Raw genomic sequence first — 22,221 nt, 5'->3', positions numbered from 1 at the left:
ACCGAAAATCTTTTTGGTAATACCCATGCTACACCAGCCAGACACGACAAAAAAGCATAACCACTCTCCCCACCCCCGTTGACAATTTCAGCCTCACTGGGAGCTGATCTTCCACTGGATCCCTGACCTAAGGAAGCAGGCAGAAGCAGGGGTAGTACTCCTCTCCCCCACCCAGTGGCCTTTGTGGGGCTGAGCAGGGAGCTCATCTTTTATCCCCGTCCTGGTGGAAACAGGTGGCGCTCAGATTCCCCACCAGAGTAGTGTCAGCAAGGCCTGGTGGCGAATCCACCCCCACTCAGCAACAACAAGAACCAATGAGGTGGCTTAATGTGGAGCCCATCACCAGTGTGCTTCCGCTACCCACCCTGGGACCAACAGGGGTCCAGCAGGGAGCTGAGTCTCTACTCCCATCTGACATCAATTGGACTAACCAGGAGGTGTGAGTAGGGACTAGTCACTACTCCGTGTTCTCCCCACCCCTGGTGTCAGTGGGCCCAGTGAGGAGCTGAAGCTCTACATCCACAAGATGACAAGAAACTGGATCAAGCAGCGTACAGCAGAGCCAGTGGACACTTTGACCTTTTCCCTCCCTGCCCCCTAAACCCCCAAAGGGGCTTTAGTGGGGAGGTGAGCCTCTAGCCTCAACTGGCATCAACAGAATGAAATAGGATGAAGTGGGGGAGTTAATATCCTTCTTCCTCCTCCCCTGTTGTAGCAAGAACCAGTAAGCAGCAGAGCCTTCACCTCATCCAGCATCAGTGAGGCACAATGACGTGGTGGGAAATGGGGGTAGTTGGCCCTGTGCTTCCCCACGCCCTTCCCTGATGTCAGCAGGGCCAAGAGGAACTGAACTTGCCCCCCACCTGTCTCCAACAAGGCAGCGTGAGTCAGCGCTCCTTTTTCCCCAGCATGGTGTTGATGGGACCCAGCAGTAAAGTGAACATATACCCATCAGGACCTTTTGCTACACTTCAAGATTAAATATCATCTCATAATATCATATCTAAATACACTGGGTACAACAGAACATCACTTGTTATAAAAGAACCAGGAAAACCACAACTTGAATGAGAAAGTCAATAGATGCTGATACCAAGGAGAATCCAATGTTGGAATTATCTGATAAGGATTTTAAAATATCCACCATAAAAGTGCTGCAAAGGTGCACAAAACTGCTACAAATACTCTTAAAACAAATTTTTAAAATAGAAAAAAAAATAAGCAAATAAAAGGGTACCAAATTCAAATGATAGAGTTAAAAATATAATGCAACAAACTTGCCGTCTGACCCCAATAATAGATATGATAGAGGGTAGAATCAGTGAATTTGAGGCCAGATCAACAGAATTTGCCCAATCTGAACAACAGAGAAGAAGAACATGAACAGAATCATAGGGATTAGTGGAACAATAACAAAAGAGCTAGCATTTGCATTATCAGAGTCTCAGAAGGAGAGAAGTGTGTTGCTCAATGTATGTAAAGGAAATACTTCAGACAATTATATTTAAAAAGTGAGGAGGGCAAAGAGACCTAAATGGAGGTAAGGTTTCTACACTTCACTCCAAGTAGTAAAACATTAATATCACTAGACTGTGATGAGATATATCACAAGTATTTACATGTAAATAATAAGACTATACAATGTGATATTGTGATGTTCTGGGGGAAAACCTGATAGAAATGAAAGGAGAAATAGACAAATCAACAATTATAGTTGGAGATTTCAACACATTTATTTCAATGGCTAACAAAACTACTAGACAGCAAATCAGAAAGGATAAGAAAGAACTGAAAAATAGGCGCTGCTGGGCCTGCAGGTCTCTGTTGAGCAGCGAAAGCGGGTCTCTGTTCCGCAGGATGGGGTTTGTTAGAGCTGTTAAGAATAAGGCCTACTTTAAGAGATACCAAGTGAAATTTAGACGACGACTTGAGGGTAAAACCAATTACTATGCTCAGAAATGCTTGGTGATACAGGATAAAAATAAATACAACATACCCAAATACAGGATAGTAGTTCATGTAATAGAGATATCATTTGTCAGATTGCTTACGCCCATATAGAGGGGAATATGATAGTCTGTGCAGCATATGCACACAAACTGCCAAAATATGGTGTGAAGGTTGGCCTGACAAGTTATGCTGCAGTGTATTGTACTGGCCTGCTACTGGCCCGCGGGCTTCTCAATAGGTTTAGCATGGACAACATCTATGAAGGCCAAGTGTAGGTGACAGGCAATGAATACAATGTGGAAAGCATTGATGGTCAGCCAGGTGCCTTTACCTGCTATTTAGATACAGGCCTTGCCAGAACTGTCACTGGCAATAAAATTTTTGGCTTCCTGAAGGGAGCTGTGGATGGAGGCTGGTCTGTCCCTCACAGTACCAAATGATTCCCTGGTTATGATTTTGAAAGCAGGGAATTTAATGCAGAAGTACACCGGAAGCACATCACGGGCAAGAATGTTGCAGATTACATGCACTACTTAATGGAAGAAGATGAAGATGCTTACAAGAAACAGTTCTCTCAATACATAAAGAACAGCGTAACTCCAAACATGATGGAGGAGATGTATAAGAAAGCTCATGCTGCTATACATGAGAATCCAGTCTATGAAAAGAAGCCCAAGAAAGAAGTTAAAAAGAAGAGGTGGAACCGTCCCAAAATGTCCCTTGCTCAGAAGAAAGATCGGGTAGCTCAAAAGTAGGCAAACTTCCTCAGAGCTCAGGAGCGGACTGCTGAGAGCTAAACCAAACAATTTTCTATGAAGATTTTTCAGATAAAGACAATAAACTTATGGACAGCAAAAAAAAAAAAAAAGGACTGAAAAATGTAATCAAGCAACAGGATTTAATGAAAATGGATGGAACATTCCATTCAGCAGGAGGAGCATGCATGTTTTTCAAGCATTGGTGGAACTTTCTTCAAGATGGACTATCTCCTGGGCCATTAAAAAAAAACCTCAGCCAATTTAAAAGAATTAAAAAGATATAGAAGATGTTTTCTCATCATAATAGAATGAAGTGAGAAATCAAGAACAGAAAGAAAAGAAGAATATTTGTAAATACTTGAAAATGAAGCAACATACTTCAACTAATCCATAGGTTAAATAGGAAATTTTAATGGAACGTTAAAAAGACATAGAGATGAGTGAGCATGAACACACAACACATCAAAGTGTATGGGATGCAGATAAAATAGTGCTGAAAGGAAAATTAATAGTACTAAATGCTTATTTTAGAAAAGAGGAAAGGTCTTGAGTCATTCACCTAAATCCCTACCTCAAGAACATTGAAAGGGAAGAGCAAAATAAGTAGAAACCAAACAGAAGAAAGGAAATAATAAAATGAAGATTATACATTAATAAAATTGAAGCCAGGAGAACAATAGAGAAAATCCATGAAACAAAAGGCTGGCTCTGAAAAGAATCACCAAAGTTGATAACCTCTAGCAAGATTGACAAAGTTAAAAATTAAGAAGGTTCAAATCACCAGTATCAGGAATGAAACAGAAGATATATCTAGAGATCATGCCTCCATCAAAAAATAATGAGGTTGCCAGGCATGGTGGCTCACACCTCTAAATCCCAGCAATTTGGGAGGCGGAGGCAGGCAGATTACCTGAGGTCAGAAGTTCAAGACCAGCCTGGGCAACATGAAACTCCATCTCTACTAAAAATACAAAAATTAGCCGGGTATGATGGTGCACATCTGTAATCCCAGCTTCTCGGGAAGCTGAGGAAAGAGAATCACTTGAACTTGGGGCACAGAGGCTGCAGTGAGCCAAGATTGTGCCACTGCATTCCAGCCTGGGTGACAGAGTGAGACTTTGTCTCCAAAAAAAAGGAGGGAATACTAGAAAATAGCTTTACATTGATGAATTTGGCAACTTAGAAGAAATGGACCAGTTCCTCAAAAACTAGAAACTGTCTGACTCAACAAAGTTGAAACAGACAAACTGAATTGTCCTAGAATCTTAAAGAAATTGAACCCTTCATGATAATATAAAAGCTCCTGAAAAATAAATCTCCTGGCCTTGTAGCCTTGGAGAATTCTATTTACCATTTAAAGAAGAATGTTACTCTCTCCTCTTCTATTTTCAGAAAATTCTATTTCCAGAAAATAGAAGAGGAGAGGGTAGGGTACTCCTTGATCATTTTAGAAGGCTAGTATTACTCTGATACTAAAAGTAGACAAAGATAGAAGAAAAAAAGAGTAAAGCTACATAATAGTAGCACTCATGAATGTAGATACAGAAATCTTCAACAAAATGTTAACAAATTGAATCTGATAATGTACAAAATGAATTACATGTGGCAACCTAGTGGAATTTATCTCTAATATGCAAGTATGCTTCAACATTCAAAAGTCAATCAAATGCAATCCACCATATCAACAGACCAAAGGAGAAAAGGTCACATGATCATGTCAGTTTACACAGAAAAAGCATTTGACGAAATCCAACAACAATTCATGATAAAAACTCAGCAAACTAGGAAAGAAGGCAATTTCCTCAACTTGAAAAAGAGAGTCTACAAAAATTATAGCTAACATCATGCTTAACAGTGGAACATTGAATACTGTTCCCCCAAGATTAGGAAAAAGGCAAGAATGTCCATTGTTATTCAACTAGTGCCAAAAGTTTTAGCAGTGCAATAAGGCGATAAAAATAAATTAAAACATAGAGATTAGAAGGGAAGAAAAAAACTGTAGCTTTCTGACAAAGTTGCAAAAGCAATCCAGTGGAGGAAAGATGGCCTTTTAAGCAAGTAGAGGTGGAGTAATTGGACATCCACAGGCAATAAACTGAACCTCAACCTAAGTCTCACACATTATAAAGAGATCTAACTCAAAGTGAACTACTTACATATAAAATGTAAAATGATAAAGCTTTTAGAAAAAAGGATAAAACCCTTGAGACCTAGGGATAGGGAAGAAGTTCTTAGGGTTGACATCAAAAGCACATTTCATAAAAGGAAAAATTGGTAAACTGGATTTCATGAAAACTAAAATTTTTTGTTCTATGAAATACCATGTGAAGAGAATGAAAAGATAAGCTACAGACAGAAAGAATATATTTTCAAATGACACCTCCAACAAAGGACTTGAGTCTAGAATATATAAAGAACTCTCAAAACTCAGCAGTGAAATACAAACAATCCAATTAGAAAGTGGTCAAAAAACATCAACAGACATTTCACTGAAGAGGATATAGCCATGGCAAATAAGCACATGAAAATAGGTACATCATTGTAGCCATTATGGAAATGCAAATCAAAACTCCTATGAGATATTACTACATTTCTAGTAGAATGGCTGAAATAAATATTAATAACATGAAAATGGAATAATCTTTGTAGATTTCACCAACACTGTTTTCCTGGTTGGGGTGCCGTTAAATGTTGTGTAAAGTGTTACCACTGGGAGAAAACGGATAAAGGGCGCATAGGATCTCTCTGAATTATTTATTTCTTATGCTTCATTGCTATAGTTACATTCATGCAAATGCTACAATTACATTTAAAGGATTTTTTTAAAAGGTATAAAACAAAAACCTATGCATGAGTAAGTTTAGAAAGAAATAGAGCAAAATATTGATATCTCTATGTTGTAAGTGGTCTTGACGATTAAAAAAGAACATTCTTTCCATTGTTATTTATCTTAAAAAGTGTATTAGAATGAGGACGGCGGCATGGTATTTAGTGGCAGCTCCCCATTCCCTCTTAGCTTTTAGCAATATCTATAGGAGAGTAGCTTATTTGGGGGAGAATTGAGACTTACAATTTAACTTGGGCTAGATTAAAAATTGCCTGTTTTTTGTCTCCCTCCTGTTTAAATGTTGCATCAAAAAGTCTTCTTAAGAATATTCAGTAATTCAGACGTTACACTAATTCACATTCTCCATCTCAGCTTGTGATCCAAGTGAGGTTTTTTGACAACTTGCTCTTTGGGAGTATATTTTAAACATAAGCACGTGATTCAACAGCACTTGACCCTGAAGTTGTGATTTAGTGCTTTTAATTGCAAGCTCTAGCTTGTGAGCATTATGGAAAGGCTGTTTAGTGTATTATGGGAATGGTCACAATTTCTAACTGTGAACTCAAGTGGAAGCATGGGGAAAAATGGACTCCTTGTTGTTTATCACGTAAGTGGGAGCATGGAACATGAAATGAGGAACTCTGAACCGTGAACAGCAGGAACGTGCAGGGATGCTGGGCTGCAGGGAGGCTGAGCACCTGGTTGGGAGAATAAACATCATCAGCATAGAAAGCCGGGCACCCTGTGCACTAAGAACACATACAAGTGCTCCAAGGCCTAGGCTGGGGAAGGAACCAGGGCATAGTCCAGTTTCACAGTCTGCTAAGAAAGAGATCACCAGAGACCTTAAGTCCAGACTGTAAGCCTTGTTTTGACCAATTTGCCAGACAGATATCTTCCAGACACATACTGGAAAAATGCTACCTCAAGTGATGATCCAGCTGGAAACACTTCTTGTATGAGTGGGGTGTGTCAAGGGTCCCCAAGATCACCCCCAGGATTGATGATTCACTAGGAGAACTCACAGGACTTGAGATATACTTATATTCATGGCTATGATTTATTACAGCAAAATCATATGTAAAAAATACATATATATGCACACACGCATCTCTGTCTCTCTCTCTCTGTCTCTCACACACACACAAAATGCAAGGTCAGCAAAGGAAAAAGGCACATGGGCTGAAGTCCAGAGGAAACCAGAAACAAGTTTCCAAGAGTCCTCTCTCAATGGAGTCATGCAGGACACGCTTAATTCTCCCAGCAACAAATTGTGACAATGCATGTGAAATGTTTACCAGGGAAACTCAGTAGAGACTCAGTGTCCATGGTTTTTATTGAGGGCTGGTCATGTAGACTCCCTCTGCCTAGCACATATCAGTGCAGACTTTCAGAAGAAAGCACATGTTCAGCACAAACCACATTGTGTGCTCAAACGGTTTGGCACAGTGAGCCACCCTTATCAGTCAAGGAATGGTGGGAATCTTCCCAAACCCAGGTTCCCAGATGCAGTCTCAGGATAGCAGTCTCAGGCCTTTCATGTTAACTTTATTTTGCACATCGTGCCATAAGATAAAGCATATGTCCTTCCTGATTGGCATTAGTGCCCTTCCCTCTCCAAGGTCAAATAACTACAATAAATAAAAACCAGGAATAAGTAAATGACAATGTCAATGACATTGACAGTGGGAGAGAGGCCATCAGATGACCAAGTATTTTTATTACTTTCTGGAGAATGCAAAGCATGGAATGAAATTGACAGGCCAACCTGCTACAGCTTGAATGTTTTTGTCTCTCCATGATTAATGTAACAAAATGTACCAAGGTGATGGTATTAGGAGGTGGGGCCTTTGAGAGGTGATTAGATCACAATCACTCTGCCCTCATGGGTGTGCTTAGCGCCTTGTCAAAGAGAGCTTCCTTGCCTCTTACACCATATGCAGACCCAGCAAGAACGTGCCATCTGTGAACAAGGAAGTGAGCCTTCAGCAGACACTGAATCTACCACTACCTTGATCTTGGACTTCCCAGACTCCAGAACTGTGAGAAATCAATTTCTGTTGTTTATAAGCCACCCAGTTTATGGTATTTTGTTATAGCAGCCTGAGTTGACTAAGACACAAGCTGAGTGGACACAACTGGAGGTGGGGGTTGTTTCTTCTGCATGACCTTGGAGAGACAATGGGTCACAAGGATTGAGAGCAGGAGAGGAATTCAGGCAGAGAGTCATGCATTTCCATGAAGGCCTGTTTAATAGCAGGACACCCAGTTCCCCACAGCAGAGCACCTGACTGCAGTAATAGCATCTGCCACAGCTCCAGAAACCTTCTCTGGGAAGAAAACTTAACAGCCTGGCCAGGCAGTGCTTGGTCCCTTGGGGTGAGAGACCGAGACCCCTGAATACATAGCTTAGTGCTGGGGAGGGTCAGCCTGCTTGTTCGCCATCAGTCAGCACTGCCTCATAGGAAACCTGCCAGGTGACTGCCCTGCGTTGGACCCAGAGTTTTCTGCTGCTGGGCATCCAGGGGTGATGCCTCCACAGTGATGGGAGGTGGTGCTGGCTGCCTGTACTGGTCCACTCAGCCTTCCACTTGTATGTTGGAATCTCCCCATTTGGGGGAGGCCACCCTTCTCTGGGCTGTATCCTGCTTTGATTCTCCTTGTTGAAGTAGAGATGGAAATTTCAGGAGACATAGGGGAGAAACTGGCCAGTGAGTTTCACAATATTCTGATATTACCTACAGTGCTTTCAGCTTTCTACCGGAAGGTAAAACTTTCAAGATCCTGAAGGTGCTAGGTTGCTGTCCCATGACTGAGGGGATGTGCTGTGGCATTTCTGCAGGCTTTACATGTTTCCCTTTAAGCAAAATGGAAAGTTTTCTGACCCTTTTATTATTTGCCAGGGCAGAAGTTGTAGCCCTTTGGTGAAATTTAATTATACCCTCCACCAAATCCAATTACTACCCACACCCATGAAATCCCATTATAACTTTCTTTTGCTTCATTAGAGATACACCAAGACAGGTCCCTTCCTAATTCATTATGGCAGATTCCCTAAAGAATGTTAGTTAGAGATTTTGCATATATTGTTCATTACTTCGCAGTGCAAATATGCAAAAATGCAAATGACCTACCATTAACTTGCTTAAAGACCAGGAAGGGGTGTCCTCTTCCTGACTGGTCTGGGTGGCTTCTGTTGCAGAGACCTCTGTCTTGGAACTGCCCATGGCAAGATGTGTGCCTGCTGATGGGAAGCCTGGCAGTAATACCATCAAGCCTTATGTCCAGAAGAGCACAAAATGTTTCTCCAATCAGAAGGGAGCATTGGGTTGTTTTGGTACCAGGCTGTGGCGGATGGCCAAGAGAACAAAACTCCTTTTGTACTTTTTCCGTGCTTAAAACACTAGACTCAACTGAGATGTAGTTTGGGGTAGGACAGACCTTTCCTGCAGGGGTTGGGGAACCCAGCTGTTCTTCCCCTGCAGGAATGCCTGAGCCATGCTGTGGGGCAGGCCGGCTGATGTGTGCTGGGTACCAGCAGTGGGGCATCAGTCCAGTGTAGTTTCTATCAAATTTGAACTGAGGAAGAAAATAAAAGAGACCAAGCACATATCTGTTTTACTCTAAGAAAGCTGATTCCTTAGGAATTTCAGACTGCCGAGGGTATTTTCCTAAGGATAATCAGAGAATTAACAATCAAGCAACGTCAAATTTTTTTGTTTTGTTTTTATTTTCAACTTTTACGATACAAAATTTCAAACAAATTTCAAGACAGAAGTTGAAAGACTAGTACAATAAATGTCTGGGCACACCGTCCACCTGGTTTCATTACATGTTAACACTTTGCCATATTAAAATTTCTCTTTTTTACCCTCTATGCATATGTTTGTGTGCATGTGTGTGTGTGCATGAAATCATTTGAGAGTAAGTTGCAGACATCAAAACACTTCATCCCTAAGAGCTTCAATGTTCATTTTCTAAAAATAAGGATCTTTTCTTATAAAATCATAATAATAACCATCATCATACCTAAAAAATGAGAAGTGATCTCACAGTATTATCTAAAAAAATTTAAAGAAAAATCAACAGCATGAAAAAGAAGGAGCAAGATGAACAAACATAACAACAGGCACTGGAGGAAGCAAAATACAGAAACAGAAACTAATTAGTAACCCTAGGGATGTGTGACCACATTGCATCCATAGAGCAAGAGCAGCCTGCTATGAAATACAACCATTCAGAGATCCATAAGTGATTGGAAAATTAAATATATACATTTACAAAAAAAAAAAAATCCAATATAAGGGCTAAAGAACAAATTTGAGAAAACTTCCCAGAATGAAGATCAGAAAGACAAAAAAGGGGGAGTAGGATTAAAGGGAAATTTCCATTCCATCCAGTTTTGATGGATAATCAGTGTAAAATCTATAACATTTCCAAGAAAGGGATTGGAGAATATAGAAAGGCAGGTAAATCAGAGAAATAGAAGAAAATTCTCGAGATCTGAAGAAAGGCAAAAAAGTCTGGAGGTTGGCAGGACCCATTGGAAAAGACTAGAGCCTGAAAACAACCTGGAGAATTTCAGAACATCAAGCAAGGACAAAGAAAGGCCTCAAAGCCCTCAAGCTGAAAAAACACGGGATTATTTACTAAGGCCTAAGAGTCAGATTGACCACAGACCTCTCAAGCAGCACTGAAGGATGCAACAGCTTCTCAACTATAATGTACCCATACATCCTTGGATATCTTGTTCAATCAGATTCTGGGGTTGGGGGATTCTGTATTTCCAGCAATCTCTTAGGTGATATTATGGCTCCTGGCCTATGGATCACATTGAGTGGCAAGGGCCTACAGGTCTAGAATAAAATGGAATAATACCTTTAAAGTTCTGAAGAAGGTTGCTTTGAATGTAAAATTTCACAGTTAGCCAAATTATTGATCAAGTATGAGGCAAGATAAAGGCAGATACTCAAATGCACGGTAAGTTCACTTGCTGTGCATTTTCGGAAAAATGTTACTTGTGGATGAACTGCAGAAAAGCATTCAAGAAATGAAGAATTTAAAAGACATGGATCCTTTCTGGAGCGAACCCAAGTAGAGTATGTGTGAAGAAATACCTGGATGGTAGTGACGTGACAAGCCCAGAAAACAATTAGTCCAAATTTGACAGGAAGTCAGAAGGGTCAAAAGACTGACTTTAAGAAGGAAACAATTTCTGTTCAACAAAAAGAAGCAGGAAGATTCTAGTGATATGATAGAAAAGGCATGTTTCTTCTTGAAACAAGAGAAAGAAGAGTCCATTAAGACTTCAGGAAAAACAAAATCACTCAAGAAAAGCATGCTCCAACTACGAGCAAACTAAAGCATGACATGAGAATGTATTTGACCTTCACACGGGGAAGCTTCCCCTTCTAGGAGAACAAAAACTACTTAAAAATGGTTATTTCTGGAGTGAGTTATTAAAGGTAAAAGATTGGGTAGGAGATTTTTGCTTTTTATTTAAGACTATTTAATAGGGCTTTTAATTTTTAGAGATCAAGTATATTTAAAACCATTAAAAAATATTCTCTCCCTTTGATACAAAATGTTGGGGAGGGAAGAAAAGGAATGAAGAGTGACAAAGAAAGGAAGGGCTTTTCAAGAGAACAGACCAACTCATGATACACGCAAGCCCACCCCATCCTCCAACTAACAACCCTCTTTACTCCCATGACTGGGAAGTATTCCAGATTATTCCCCTAGACAAGCAGGACATCAAGTGTTAGAATGAGACCCTGAGACCCGCCTGTGTAAGGCGGTGGGTGTGGACTGAACCTTGGGCTGAAGAACTTGGACTCCTTCTGCTCCAGGAAGGAACCACACAGTGGACCTGAAAGAACATTCTCACCGAAGCCCTCTGGCTGTAGGGTGAGCCCCACAGATTAGCAGGTGAAGATGTTGAGATGCCAGTGGAGAAAGTGCAGATACCCCTAACGTCAGAGGTGGGGGCTGGGTCCACCCAATTGCGTGACATGAAACATCAATTTTAAGGCTTGTGACTTGAATGGCAGCAGCAGGGGCTGTAGGAGTGGCTGGTGCAGGAGTGACAGGGCTGTGGGTAACAACTCTGCTTCCCTGGAAGAGTGCCTGCCTTCCTCTTCTGAGGGCCTCCTGGAGAGAGAGAGCAAGTGGAGGGCTGAGGGCCTCACCCAGCAGAACCAGGGCAAACAGTTCAATGGACCTTCCCTGAAACCTGCAGACAGGGACTTACGACCAGAATCACCTCTGATGATGGCAGAAGGAAAAACTACAGGGAGGTGTAGAGGTGTGTGAAACGGGGCCAGACAGGCAGGCAGAGGCCTGGCAGGTGAAGGCTGTCAAGGCCTTGGGGGATGATGGGGGGTGGGGGGGTGGGCAGCCAAGCGTTGGCCTGGGCCCAAGTTCTCATCCTGGAGGGGGATGGTGGTGCCCAGGCCAGGGTGGTGGCATTGGAAATGAAGTGTGGAGGGGGGCTGGAAGATCAGTTTGAGGGACAGAATTGATACAATGCATTCCCAAAACGTGAGCATTCTATTTTGGGGATGTGGAAGAACTTTGGAGTGATTTTAGAAAAGAGGACCAAGGTAGTTAGAACAGACAAGTTCTGTTTTTCTCTTTCCAAATCCATTGACCCATACACAAAGCTGGCACTAATTTTTTCGAAACCAGATGTAGCAGCATCTAAATATTTACATTTTTCCTCATCAGGACTCCATGTGTGTGAGATTCTGGAGAAAAGGGAGCCTTCTGGATCTGGGGCCTTTGTTTGTCTTTTCTTCTCTGCTCCCCAGAATTTGATTTTAATGTAGTTTTTCAAATTGGGGACTATGAGTTCTTGACAGAATGTGTTAATTTTGTGTCTTAATTTTGATGATCATCTAAACAGATACAGTCCAAGCAGTATACAGAGATCATCAGGATAACAACCACATAACCAGAGATTGCCGTGGGGATTCTGGCCTTTGTCTTGCACTGCTAAGCCCGTCAGCACCAGAGAACACCTTCTTGATCACCAGGAACCAATGAGGAAAGAACAGATGTGGGTTTTCTATGATTAAAACATCTGTGTTTTGTGGAGGCCAAAGATTGGTATGATGTGTTTGCTGCTTGAAGAGGTATCTTAGTCCATGTCTTCTTCTGTAACAGAATACCACTAAGTCATTGATAAAGAACAGACATTTATTTCTCACAGTTCTGGAGGCTGGGGAGTCCAAGATCAAGATGCTGGCCTCTGGTGAGAGCTACTCTCTGCTTCCAGTATGGCGCCTTGAATGTTGTGTCCTCACATGGCAGAAGGCAGAAGGGGAGAAGGGGGAACTCACTCCATCAAGCCCTTTTCTAAAGGCACCTAATCCCACCCACAAGGGAGGAGCCCTCATGGCCTAATCACCCCCGAATACCTCCACCTTTTAATACTCTTACATTGGCAATACCTAAATTTTGGAGGAGACACATTCAAACCATAGCAGAGAGTTTTACAGCCCACAGAGAAGTATGGCAGAGGGATCTCTGCCCAGTCCTCAGAGGTGTGGGCATAACTCCCCCAAAGGAACTGGCACAGGCTTGAAAAAAACAAGTTCATGCTGCAAAACACTGTCTGTCACATGTGATTAGGGCTGTTGATTTGAATCTTATTGGTTTTGTAGTTTTGCTTGTATTTAATTTCATAGTTTAGAGTTGAACAAGAGCTATAAACATAAGGTGTTTATATCTAGTTTTATGTTTGAGCATGTTTGAGTAACGTTATAATTTGAAACAACTTAAATCAACATTGGGGGTTAAGGAGAATTGTTTTTCTTTCAGAAAGGGTTTGCATGGTACTCAAGTTGTAACAAACTAAGTAGGATTTCTTTTTTAACATTCTGCCCATTGCCATTTCGTTCTTCATTTTGTCACAGATTTAAGACAAGTTACTTTCTCTTTTCAATTGAAAAAAATTCCACAAGTAACATGTATTCCGATGACACTGGATGGTTTGTTGTTGTCATGTGGGGCTTGGGTTTCGGGAGGGGCTGACACACGCATGCACTATGAGGAAGCTTGCTGGAAATGAGGGCGGTATGGGGGTGAGTGGGGGTTAGAGGGAGGCCAGGGGAGGTGAGAATGGGATGGGAAAACACTTGGGAACAGCAGCCGGCCCTGCACTAGGGAAGGTGGGCACATCTGCTTCCTGGAGTTCGGGTTAGCAGTCAGGACACGTTTGTCTGCGTGTAATAAATACCCATCTAAAGTGGCTGAAACCATAAGAACACCAACCATGCTCCTTGGTGACCCCACAGCTGGGGCCTGTCTGCCCCTGAGTCCCTTGCTTCTGTCCAGCGTCCAGTTCCACTGACACTGGAGTGGTTTCTGGGTCGTCTCATCAGTGTCTTAAAACAGCTACCACGATTCTGGGGAAGACAGCACGAGGGAAACCCTTTCCCAGAAACCTTCAGCTGAATTCCTCATAGGTCCCATTGGCCAGGGCAGTGCCTGTGGCCCAGCTGTATGAAAAATGGCATTTTCTACCTCTTTAGTGAGAAATTCAGGCCAGAATGAAATCTCTATGGGGTGTGAGGGCCGCGGCTACCTGCAGGAATGGTGTGCTCCTGAGCTGGACTCCACTGGGCCGGCTACAGATGGTAATGGGAAGAGCACAGGGGGTGCGGGGCAGGGGTACACTCCCAGGCTCTTTGTACCATGTGCATGGGACCCTTGGACTAGGCCCACAACAGGGATCAGCAGATCAATCACCTTCAAGGCCAGGCAGGTACCTTAATAACTGCAGCAGACCCCGAGGGACTCAGAGCACCATGGGGACTGGTGCACACGGAGGGCCTTTGCGCCTTTCCAAGGGGGCTGTAACCTCTCCTCAGCTCCCACTGACCATTGCATTGGGGGAACATTGGTTCAGGCTGTGCAGAAATTCTAAGTTTTCAACAGAAGGTAAGCACATAATTTGTTTTTAATGTGAAATGGCCATGGGGGTTGTGAAGGGTGTGTCTAACAAAATCCCGTCTATGGCATGGGGTGAGCAACAGAGCCTTGCACACAATAGGCTGCAAAGGAGGGAGCTCTGGAGGAAGAATGCACGCTTAGGCCAGGGCGGCCTCATGGCCAGATAGCCCAGGCTCTGTTTCACCCACATTGAGGAACTGTGAAATCCTGGGCTTAGCCCCTCTGAGAGTTACAGCCCTCACCTGTAAAACTGGGACCATCACCTGTACCTTGTAGGACTCTTACAGTTACTCCTGTAGAGCACTCGGCACACAGTAGGGGCTCAATTAAGGCTGTGCTGTGGCTATTAGAATAAACTGTGGGTTCTGCATTTGGTGATGGTTTGGTTGCCAGACACCAGGGCTCACGCCCCTACTGTGGCATGAAGTAGCCTGGGCAAGTTCCAGGTAGGAGAGCCAAAATGTGTCCAGGGGACTGAGGTAATGTGGCGCAGATGTGTGGGATGGGAAGCGAAGGGAAGAAGAGACACTAAGAAGGGAGAAAGGGACTGGAAGAGCTCCCGGTTCCTGTCTACTATGGCACAGCAAACCACCCCAAACTTCCTAACTTAGGGGCACACAACCACAACCACCACGTCGGGCCTGTGGACTCTGCTTTGGCACAGAAATTCTAACCGGAAATCGCAGAGGTGGCTCATCTGGCAGCCTCCTGGGTCTCCACACCAGGCTCCGGATGCTGACACCGTCACTCAGTTCCCCAAAGCGCCTGGATAAAGGCAGCTCTTCAGACAGCAGCCAAGGCCTGGTGTCTAGCCCTGCCCCACCCCTTCCTGCCACACACCCTGGCCGTCCAGGCTTCTCCATGCTGCTATGTCTCTAAAGGCGCTCTGCCGGCAGCCCTGAAAGCCTTTGTTGCTGCTACCATTCCTTTTCTGATTCAGAATTTATGTCAAGTGTGAGTGCGTAGTCCCTCTCTGTGCCCACTGAGCTTTGAGTTCACCTGTCATCTCATCACATGATCCTGACGGTCTGTCTGCTCTTGCCCCTCCCCCAGCACACCAGGGGTTCCTGCGTTCTTTTTGAATCCCCAGTGACTAAACAGAGCCTGGCATACAGTAGGTGCTGCTTAGGTGTGGAATTATTGAAAGCATGGACTCTTGGCTTGGTGTAGTGGCTCACGCCTGTAATCCCAGCACTTTGGGAGGCTGAGGCTGGTGGATCACTTGAGGTCAGGAGTTCGAGACCAGCCAGGCCAACATAGTGAAACCCCATCTCTACTAAAATACAAAAATTAGGTGTGATGTGTGCCTGTAGTCCCAGCTACTCGGGAAGCTGAGGGAGGAGAATTGCTTGAACCCGGGAGGCAGAGGTTGCAGTGAACCGAGATCGCACCACTGCACTCTAGCCTGGACGACAGAGTGAAACTCCATCTGAAAGCATGGACTCTGTGTTGAAGTCCTCAGCCCCACTACTTCTTGGCTATGTGACCCTGGCAACTGGCTGAACCTCTCTAGGCCTTGGTTATCTTATGTGGACAATGGGGTGAGTGATTCCATGAACTACCCAAAGTTGTCATGAAGATTAAATTAGGTATTCCATCTAAAGAGTTTGGAACAGAGCTTAAGTTTGGAGCAGAGCCTAGCCTTAGTAGATAGATGCTCAAAGAAAATGAGTAGTTGCTACTATTAGGTGTTGTATAAATGAATGAACACATGAATGAAGCTCATTCGTTCTTTAAGGCTCAGGTCAAAAGCTCCTCTGTTCCATAAAGCTTTCCCCAGTCCTCAAAGTAAAGGGATCCACTTTGAACTTGCTGTGCTTCTGTACCCGTCGTGTTCTTTATAGATCCCTCTGAGTATAGTCGTGTGTGTATAGGCTGATCTCTCTGTCTGCACTGGAAGACCCCGGCCGACAGCTGTATCTTATTCATCCTTTTAGTGTTCCCTATACTCAATATCAACAGTAGGTGCCTTGTACATAGTAAGTGCTCCATAAATGTGGCTGGAAGGAAGGAGGCAAACCAGAAAGGGGAAACCACTTTATAGCTAACTGGAAAGAGACACTAAGAAGATAAGTTAAACTTGGTCCAGATTGAACTGAAAACAACAACAAAACTAACCACTTTTAAGTTCGATTGAATTGTGCATGTTTTTTTTGCTGGGCCTAAATCACTGCTTCAGATCCATCCATCCTTCCTGGTTTGAAGTTCAAATCCATGTTTTTTTGTTTTGTTTTGTTTTGATGTTTTTTTGTTTGTTTGTTTGTTTGTTTTTTTCTTGAGATGGAGTCTTGCTCTGTGCCCAGGCTGGAGTACAGTGGCGTAATCTCAGCTCACTGCAACCTCCGCCTCCCAGGTTCAAGTCAAATCCGTGTTTAAGGCCCAGTAATTACTCAGAGCTGCTTACATGTTGGTTTCTGTGCTAAAGTAGTCCTTCCCCTTCCCTTTCCCCTTCCCTCTCTTCTCTCCCCATTCCTTCTTTCGTCTCTCTGTTCTCCTCTACTCTATTCCCCTCCCCTGCTCTTCCCTCCCTTTTTCTTCTGTCATCCCCTCCATCTCTGCCTCTTATTCATTACATGAAAAGATCATCAACTTGGTCTTTTCTTCTTATTCATTGCATGAAAAGACCATCAACTTGGTCTTTTCTTCTTATTCATTGCATGAAAAGACCATCAACTTGGTCTTTTCTTCATTCTCATACCCCTAGGTGACCCGTGAAATGCCCTTTAGGAACCTAGGCTTGCCAGATGTAGAAGAAAGAAATATAGGATGCCTAGCTGCATTTGTATTTCAGGTAAACATGAATATTATTTCAGTATAAGTATGTCCCATGCAATATTTGGGTGTCCAAATATAAATTGGGTGTCCTCTCTTTTGTCTGGCAATCCTATTGGAACCCCTAGGGCCAGGGCCAGCTTCATGGGGTGAGATTTGAGCACTGGTACAGGACCCTGCACTCACAAGGGACCATGCTTGGTTTAATGCTCTGTTATCATCATCATAAAATTCTTAGTAATATTTGAACAAGGGGGCCGACATTTTAATTTTGTGTTGGGCCCCAAATTATGTAGCCAGTCTACCTAGGGTTCCTTGGAGCATGATTTGGGGCCCAGTGCCATAAGTACTGCCACGTTGAATGAATTTACCACTCTATGGTACAAACCCAAGTGCGGCCCCACTGCCTGGATTCATAATGGTTATCTGGTGGGCTCTCCTTAGAAATCATATTTTTCTATTATAATTGGCTCTAAGTGTTTCTGCCTTGGCAGCAAACTCTACTTGTTAGGCTCTTTAATCCAAGTTTCACTGTACCTAGCATAAATCAGTGAAATGCTTAGTGTGTGGAAATGCTGGTTGCTTCATAGATGCCTTGAAAAGTGATTTGACCTTAAAAATAACTTTTATTGGTGTTACATAATCATGTTGCATGATGCATATGATATTTATTGCAAATGTATGTTGATGATGTCATCATTCTGCACAATTGCTAAGACTCATAGTTTCCAAATGTTGGCTGTAGATTTGCTTGATTCCTCCTGCAGATGGGATCTTTTTTAAAAGAAAAGACGTGGATGTTTTGACTGCTCACTCACCCTAGAGTTCTACTAAGAAAGGGGCTCCTGAGCAGGTGTATATGAAAATAAAGAGTGCAGAACCAGCAGAACATGCAGAACCAGAGAACTCTATGAAGAGCCACAAAAACACCACCCACAATCACCTATCACAAGTTGTCTTAAGGAAACCTTGAATAAGTAAAACACCAGACCACCAGACTTAGAGGAAAATGCAATCACTTGTGTTGCCGAAAATGTTTCACTTTATTAAACAATCTACTACTAGGTCCATTTTAAGTAATGAAATATCTAGAACTAAAACATGTAATGATTAAAATTTTTTTGAATTTCTTAGTTTTGATAGTCACCATTATTATGTAAGAGATCACTTTTTTATTTTATTTTATTTTTGGACAGAGTCTCGCTCTGTCGCCCAGGCTGGAGTGCAGAGATGTGATCTCAGCTCACTGCAACCTCCATCTCCTGGGTTCAAGCGATTCTCCTGCTTCCTGAGTAACTGGGACTCTAAGCACGCACCACCATGCCTGGCTAATTTTTTAATGATTTTAGTAGAGATGGGGTTTCACTATGTTGGCCAGGCTCTTGACATCAGGTGATCCACCCACCTTGGCCTTCCAAAGTGCTGGGATTACAGGCGTGTGCCACTGCGCCTGGCCAAGAGATCACTTTTTAGGGGAATCTGGGTGATGGCTGGAGAGAATCATTCTGTGCGTTTTTAACTTTGCAACTTGTGTAAGCCTACAATTATTTTTAAATAGAGTTAAAAATTATATATACACACACACACATCCTACATAGTATACTATAATATATTCAGGAACACCTCTATGAGGTGAAACAAGCACATCTTCATTGCATACTCAGTCTAGGTGGTGACTGATCTCTCTTTGCCTCTGCCTGGTAAGTTATAAAATAAAGTACTGGACCTAGAGACTGTAATGCCCAAATCCCATGGTAGCTGATAGCTTCAATCACTTAATCTTTCACCAAGGGGGCATCAACAGCAGAAAATAAACTCATTTTAAAAATCATGTTTCCTTATCTCATGACCTAGAAAAGGAGCAGAGATCCAAAGTGAGTAATCTGCTTTTGTGATGTTTGCCAGAACCAAATTTACCTCCTTTGTCTTTCTTAAGTTTAGCACCTGAACTTGATTATTGTATCATTCTAATTTTAATTCTGGTTAGAGTGAGTTAGTTCTACCCACTTTTAGTTGCTTAAATGGAAAAAGTAGAAATAGTGGCAGAAGTGAAGGGAGATTATCAAGGAATTGGACGTATTGGATGAGATAGGGAGAACAGGAAGGGAATGTACTTAGTCATTCACTCTTTCAACGGTGAGTCGTCACCTCTGGGCTCTGTGCAGTACATTGTCTGATGACACAAGGATGGATGCACTCTGACCCGCTGGCACTAGCTTTCCAGGCTGCAGGAAGACAGCAAGGCAGTAAACAAGTTGTGGTCTGAAGCACCAGGTAGCCATAAATGCTATGGAGAAACATAGAGCAATAGGGAAAGCTGTGGGGGTGGGAATCAGAGAAAGCAATTTGTTCATACTTGGAATGACGTTGCTTCTGCAGCAAGAGTAAGATAGAGTTACAGCCATCATAAATTTTATAGATTAGCAAAAACAAAGTTAAATCTTAATCCTGGTATTGCGTTAGTGAAATGGAACTGGATTGCTATATCACTTTAATTTTAATTCTAGTTAAAGTCAGTTTGTTTTCCCCACTTTTCCAGATCCTGGCAGGGTTTGATTCTCACACTTATTTTATATAGCAGCAGCCATAAAAATGTACATGTTCTTTGACCCATAATGCAGTGATTCTCAGTCTCACTGGACCTAATGCCCTCTTTTTGACAATAAATATTTTGTAACACTCCCTTTACTATCCTGAATGAAATCACGGATCACATAACGTATCTAGAGACATAATTGCAAGAATTCAAGACAACACTTAAGGAAACCAAAGGAAAGTTATTTATATTATAAATGTATTTATTTAATAACAAAGTAAACATGAACACAGCAAGATATACAATGCCTGCATCTATACTCAGAATTACTGTGTCAGCCTCGAATGCAGATGCCCAGACTTACGGACCAGTCACACCTGGGAGCAGTGCAGGTTGCCATGGCAATGGGAAAGGAGAGGAGGCTGTGTCACTTGTGCGCTGGCCTAAAGCACCTCTAATTTCAAGGGAACAGGGGAGTTTAATTCTTCCATAGGCCTGGGACTTGGAAAACCTGAAAGCTTTGGTGTAACTAAGTTCAGGGCTCTTAACTGCCTGCGTGTATTTGAGCACATGGCATTTGACAGGACACGGGGTATGGCACAGTCCTCTGTTGGTTGAGACAATCGCATGCATTTCACACCTGGCTCTGCCCACCAATGCCAGTAAAGCTCCCCCAGGCAAAAATGCTTTGAAAGTTTTCAGTATCCGTCTTATTGGCAGAGTGGCCCTCTTGAAGAACCTCTGTATCTTTTCCGCACTACCTACAGAGGGATCCATACGGCGTTGTTCTGGATTCCCGTCGTAACTTAAAGGGCAACTTTCACAATGTCCGGAGCCCTTGATGTCCTGCAAATGAAGGAGGAGGATGTCCTTAAGTTCCTTGCAGCAGGAACCCACTTAGGTGGCACCAGTCTTGACTTCCAGATGGAACAGTATATCTATAAAAGGAAAAGTGATGGCATCTACATCATAAATCTGAAGAGGACCTGGGAGACGCTTCTGCTGGTGGTTCGTGCCATTGTTGCCGTTGAAAACCCTGCTGATGTCAGTGTTATATCCTCCAGGAATACTGGCCAGAGGGCTGTGCTGAAGTTTGCTGCTGCCACTGGAGCCACTCCACTTGCTGGCCGCTTCACTCCTGGAACCTTCACTAACCAGATCCAGGCAGCCTTCAGGGAGCCACAGCTTCTTGTGGTTACTGACCCCAGGGCTGACCACCAGCCTCTCACGGAGGCATCTTATGTTAACCTACCTACCATTGCTCTGTGTAACACAGATTCTCCTCTGCACTATGTGGACATTGCCATCCCATGCAACAACAGGGGAGCTCACTCCGTGGGTTTGATGTGGATGCTGGCTTGGGAAGTTCTGCACACGCGTGGCACCATTTCCCGTGAACACCCGTGGGAGGTCATGCCTGATCTCTACTTCTACAGAGATCCTGAAGAGATTGAAAAAGAAGAGCAGGCTGCTGCTGAAAAGGCTGTGACCAAGGAGGAATTTCAGGGTGAATGGACTGCTCCAGCTCCTGAGTTCACTGCTCCTCAGCCTGAGGTTGCAGACTGGTCTGAAGGTGTGCAGGTCCCCTCTGTGCCTATTCAGAAGTTCCCTACTGAAGACTGGAGTGCTCAGCCTGCCACGGAAGACTGGTCTGCAGCTCCCACTGCTCAGGCCACTGAATGGGTAGGAGCAACCACTGAATGGTCTTAAGCTGTTCTTGCACGGGCTCTTAAGCAACATGGAAAAATGGCTGATGGAAAATAAACAACAGTTTCTTAAAAAAAAAAAAAAAAAAAAAAAGAACCTCTGTATCAATCAAATTCATGGGGAATTATTCACAGGTAATAATACAAAATATGACTATGCTATTTGTCTGCTTATATTGCTATCAAGGTTATTATGACAATGTAAAACTGGAAACAACCTAAGTATCCAACCAAATGGAAATGTTTAGTTAGCTATGATTTATCAAAACAAAATTATATGGTCAGTAAATGCATAGAATTCTACACAACAGTGCAAACCAAAAATGTCATTTATGATATACTGTTGATTGAAAGCATGCATAACATTTTGTATAATCTATATAAAAACATGTATGCATATAAAGAAAAGAAGAAATATTCTGAAATTGATAATTGAAAGAGAATGAATCAGCTATGTATTGATTTGTAACAAACCACCCCAAAATGTAGTGGTTTGAGACAACACTTTGTTAGCTCATGATTCTGTAGGTCAACAGTTTGGGCTAAGCTCACACAATGTGGTTTTTCTGCTGTTCTTCCCTGGGCTCACTCATGCTGTGGCAGCAGCACGTCAGGGCTGAGTGGGAGCATACTGGTCCAAGGTGGCCTCACTCACATGTCTAGTGGTTGTTGCTGACCATCAGCTGAGTTTCTGCAGCGGGCTAGCCATGGACATCT

The 22,221-nt window shown here is 42.9% G+C and overlaps 1 protein-coding gene and 2 pseudogenes across 2 annotated transcripts in view; all 3 read left to right on the top strand.

Moving 5' to 3' along the window:
- The window catches only part of ACOXL (acyl-CoA oxidase like), a 358,184-nt gene that overhangs the window by 202,526 nt on the left and 133,437 nt on the right, over positions 1–22,221 (top strand). The gene's annotated exons all lie outside the window — the stretch shown is intronic.
- Positions 1,187–3,608, top strand: LOC111524285 (annotated as a pseudogene).
- On the top strand, positions 20,045–21,545 carry LOC111524286 (annotated as a pseudogene). Its single transcript, XR_002725747.2, has one exon. The product of XR_002725747.2 is annotated as a 40S ribosomal protein SA pseudogene (transcript).

This window comes from Piliocolobus tephrosceles, chromosome 15, assembly GCF_002776525.5.
Source record: "Piliocolobus tephrosceles isolate RC106 chromosome 15, ASM277652v3, whole genome shotgun sequence".
Lineage (NCBI taxonomy): Eukaryota > Metazoa > Chordata > Mammalia > Primates > Cercopithecidae > Piliocolobus > Piliocolobus tephrosceles.
The sequence above is the reverse complement of the archived record's forward strand: the minus strand, read 5'-3'. Positions and strand labels throughout refer to the sequence as shown.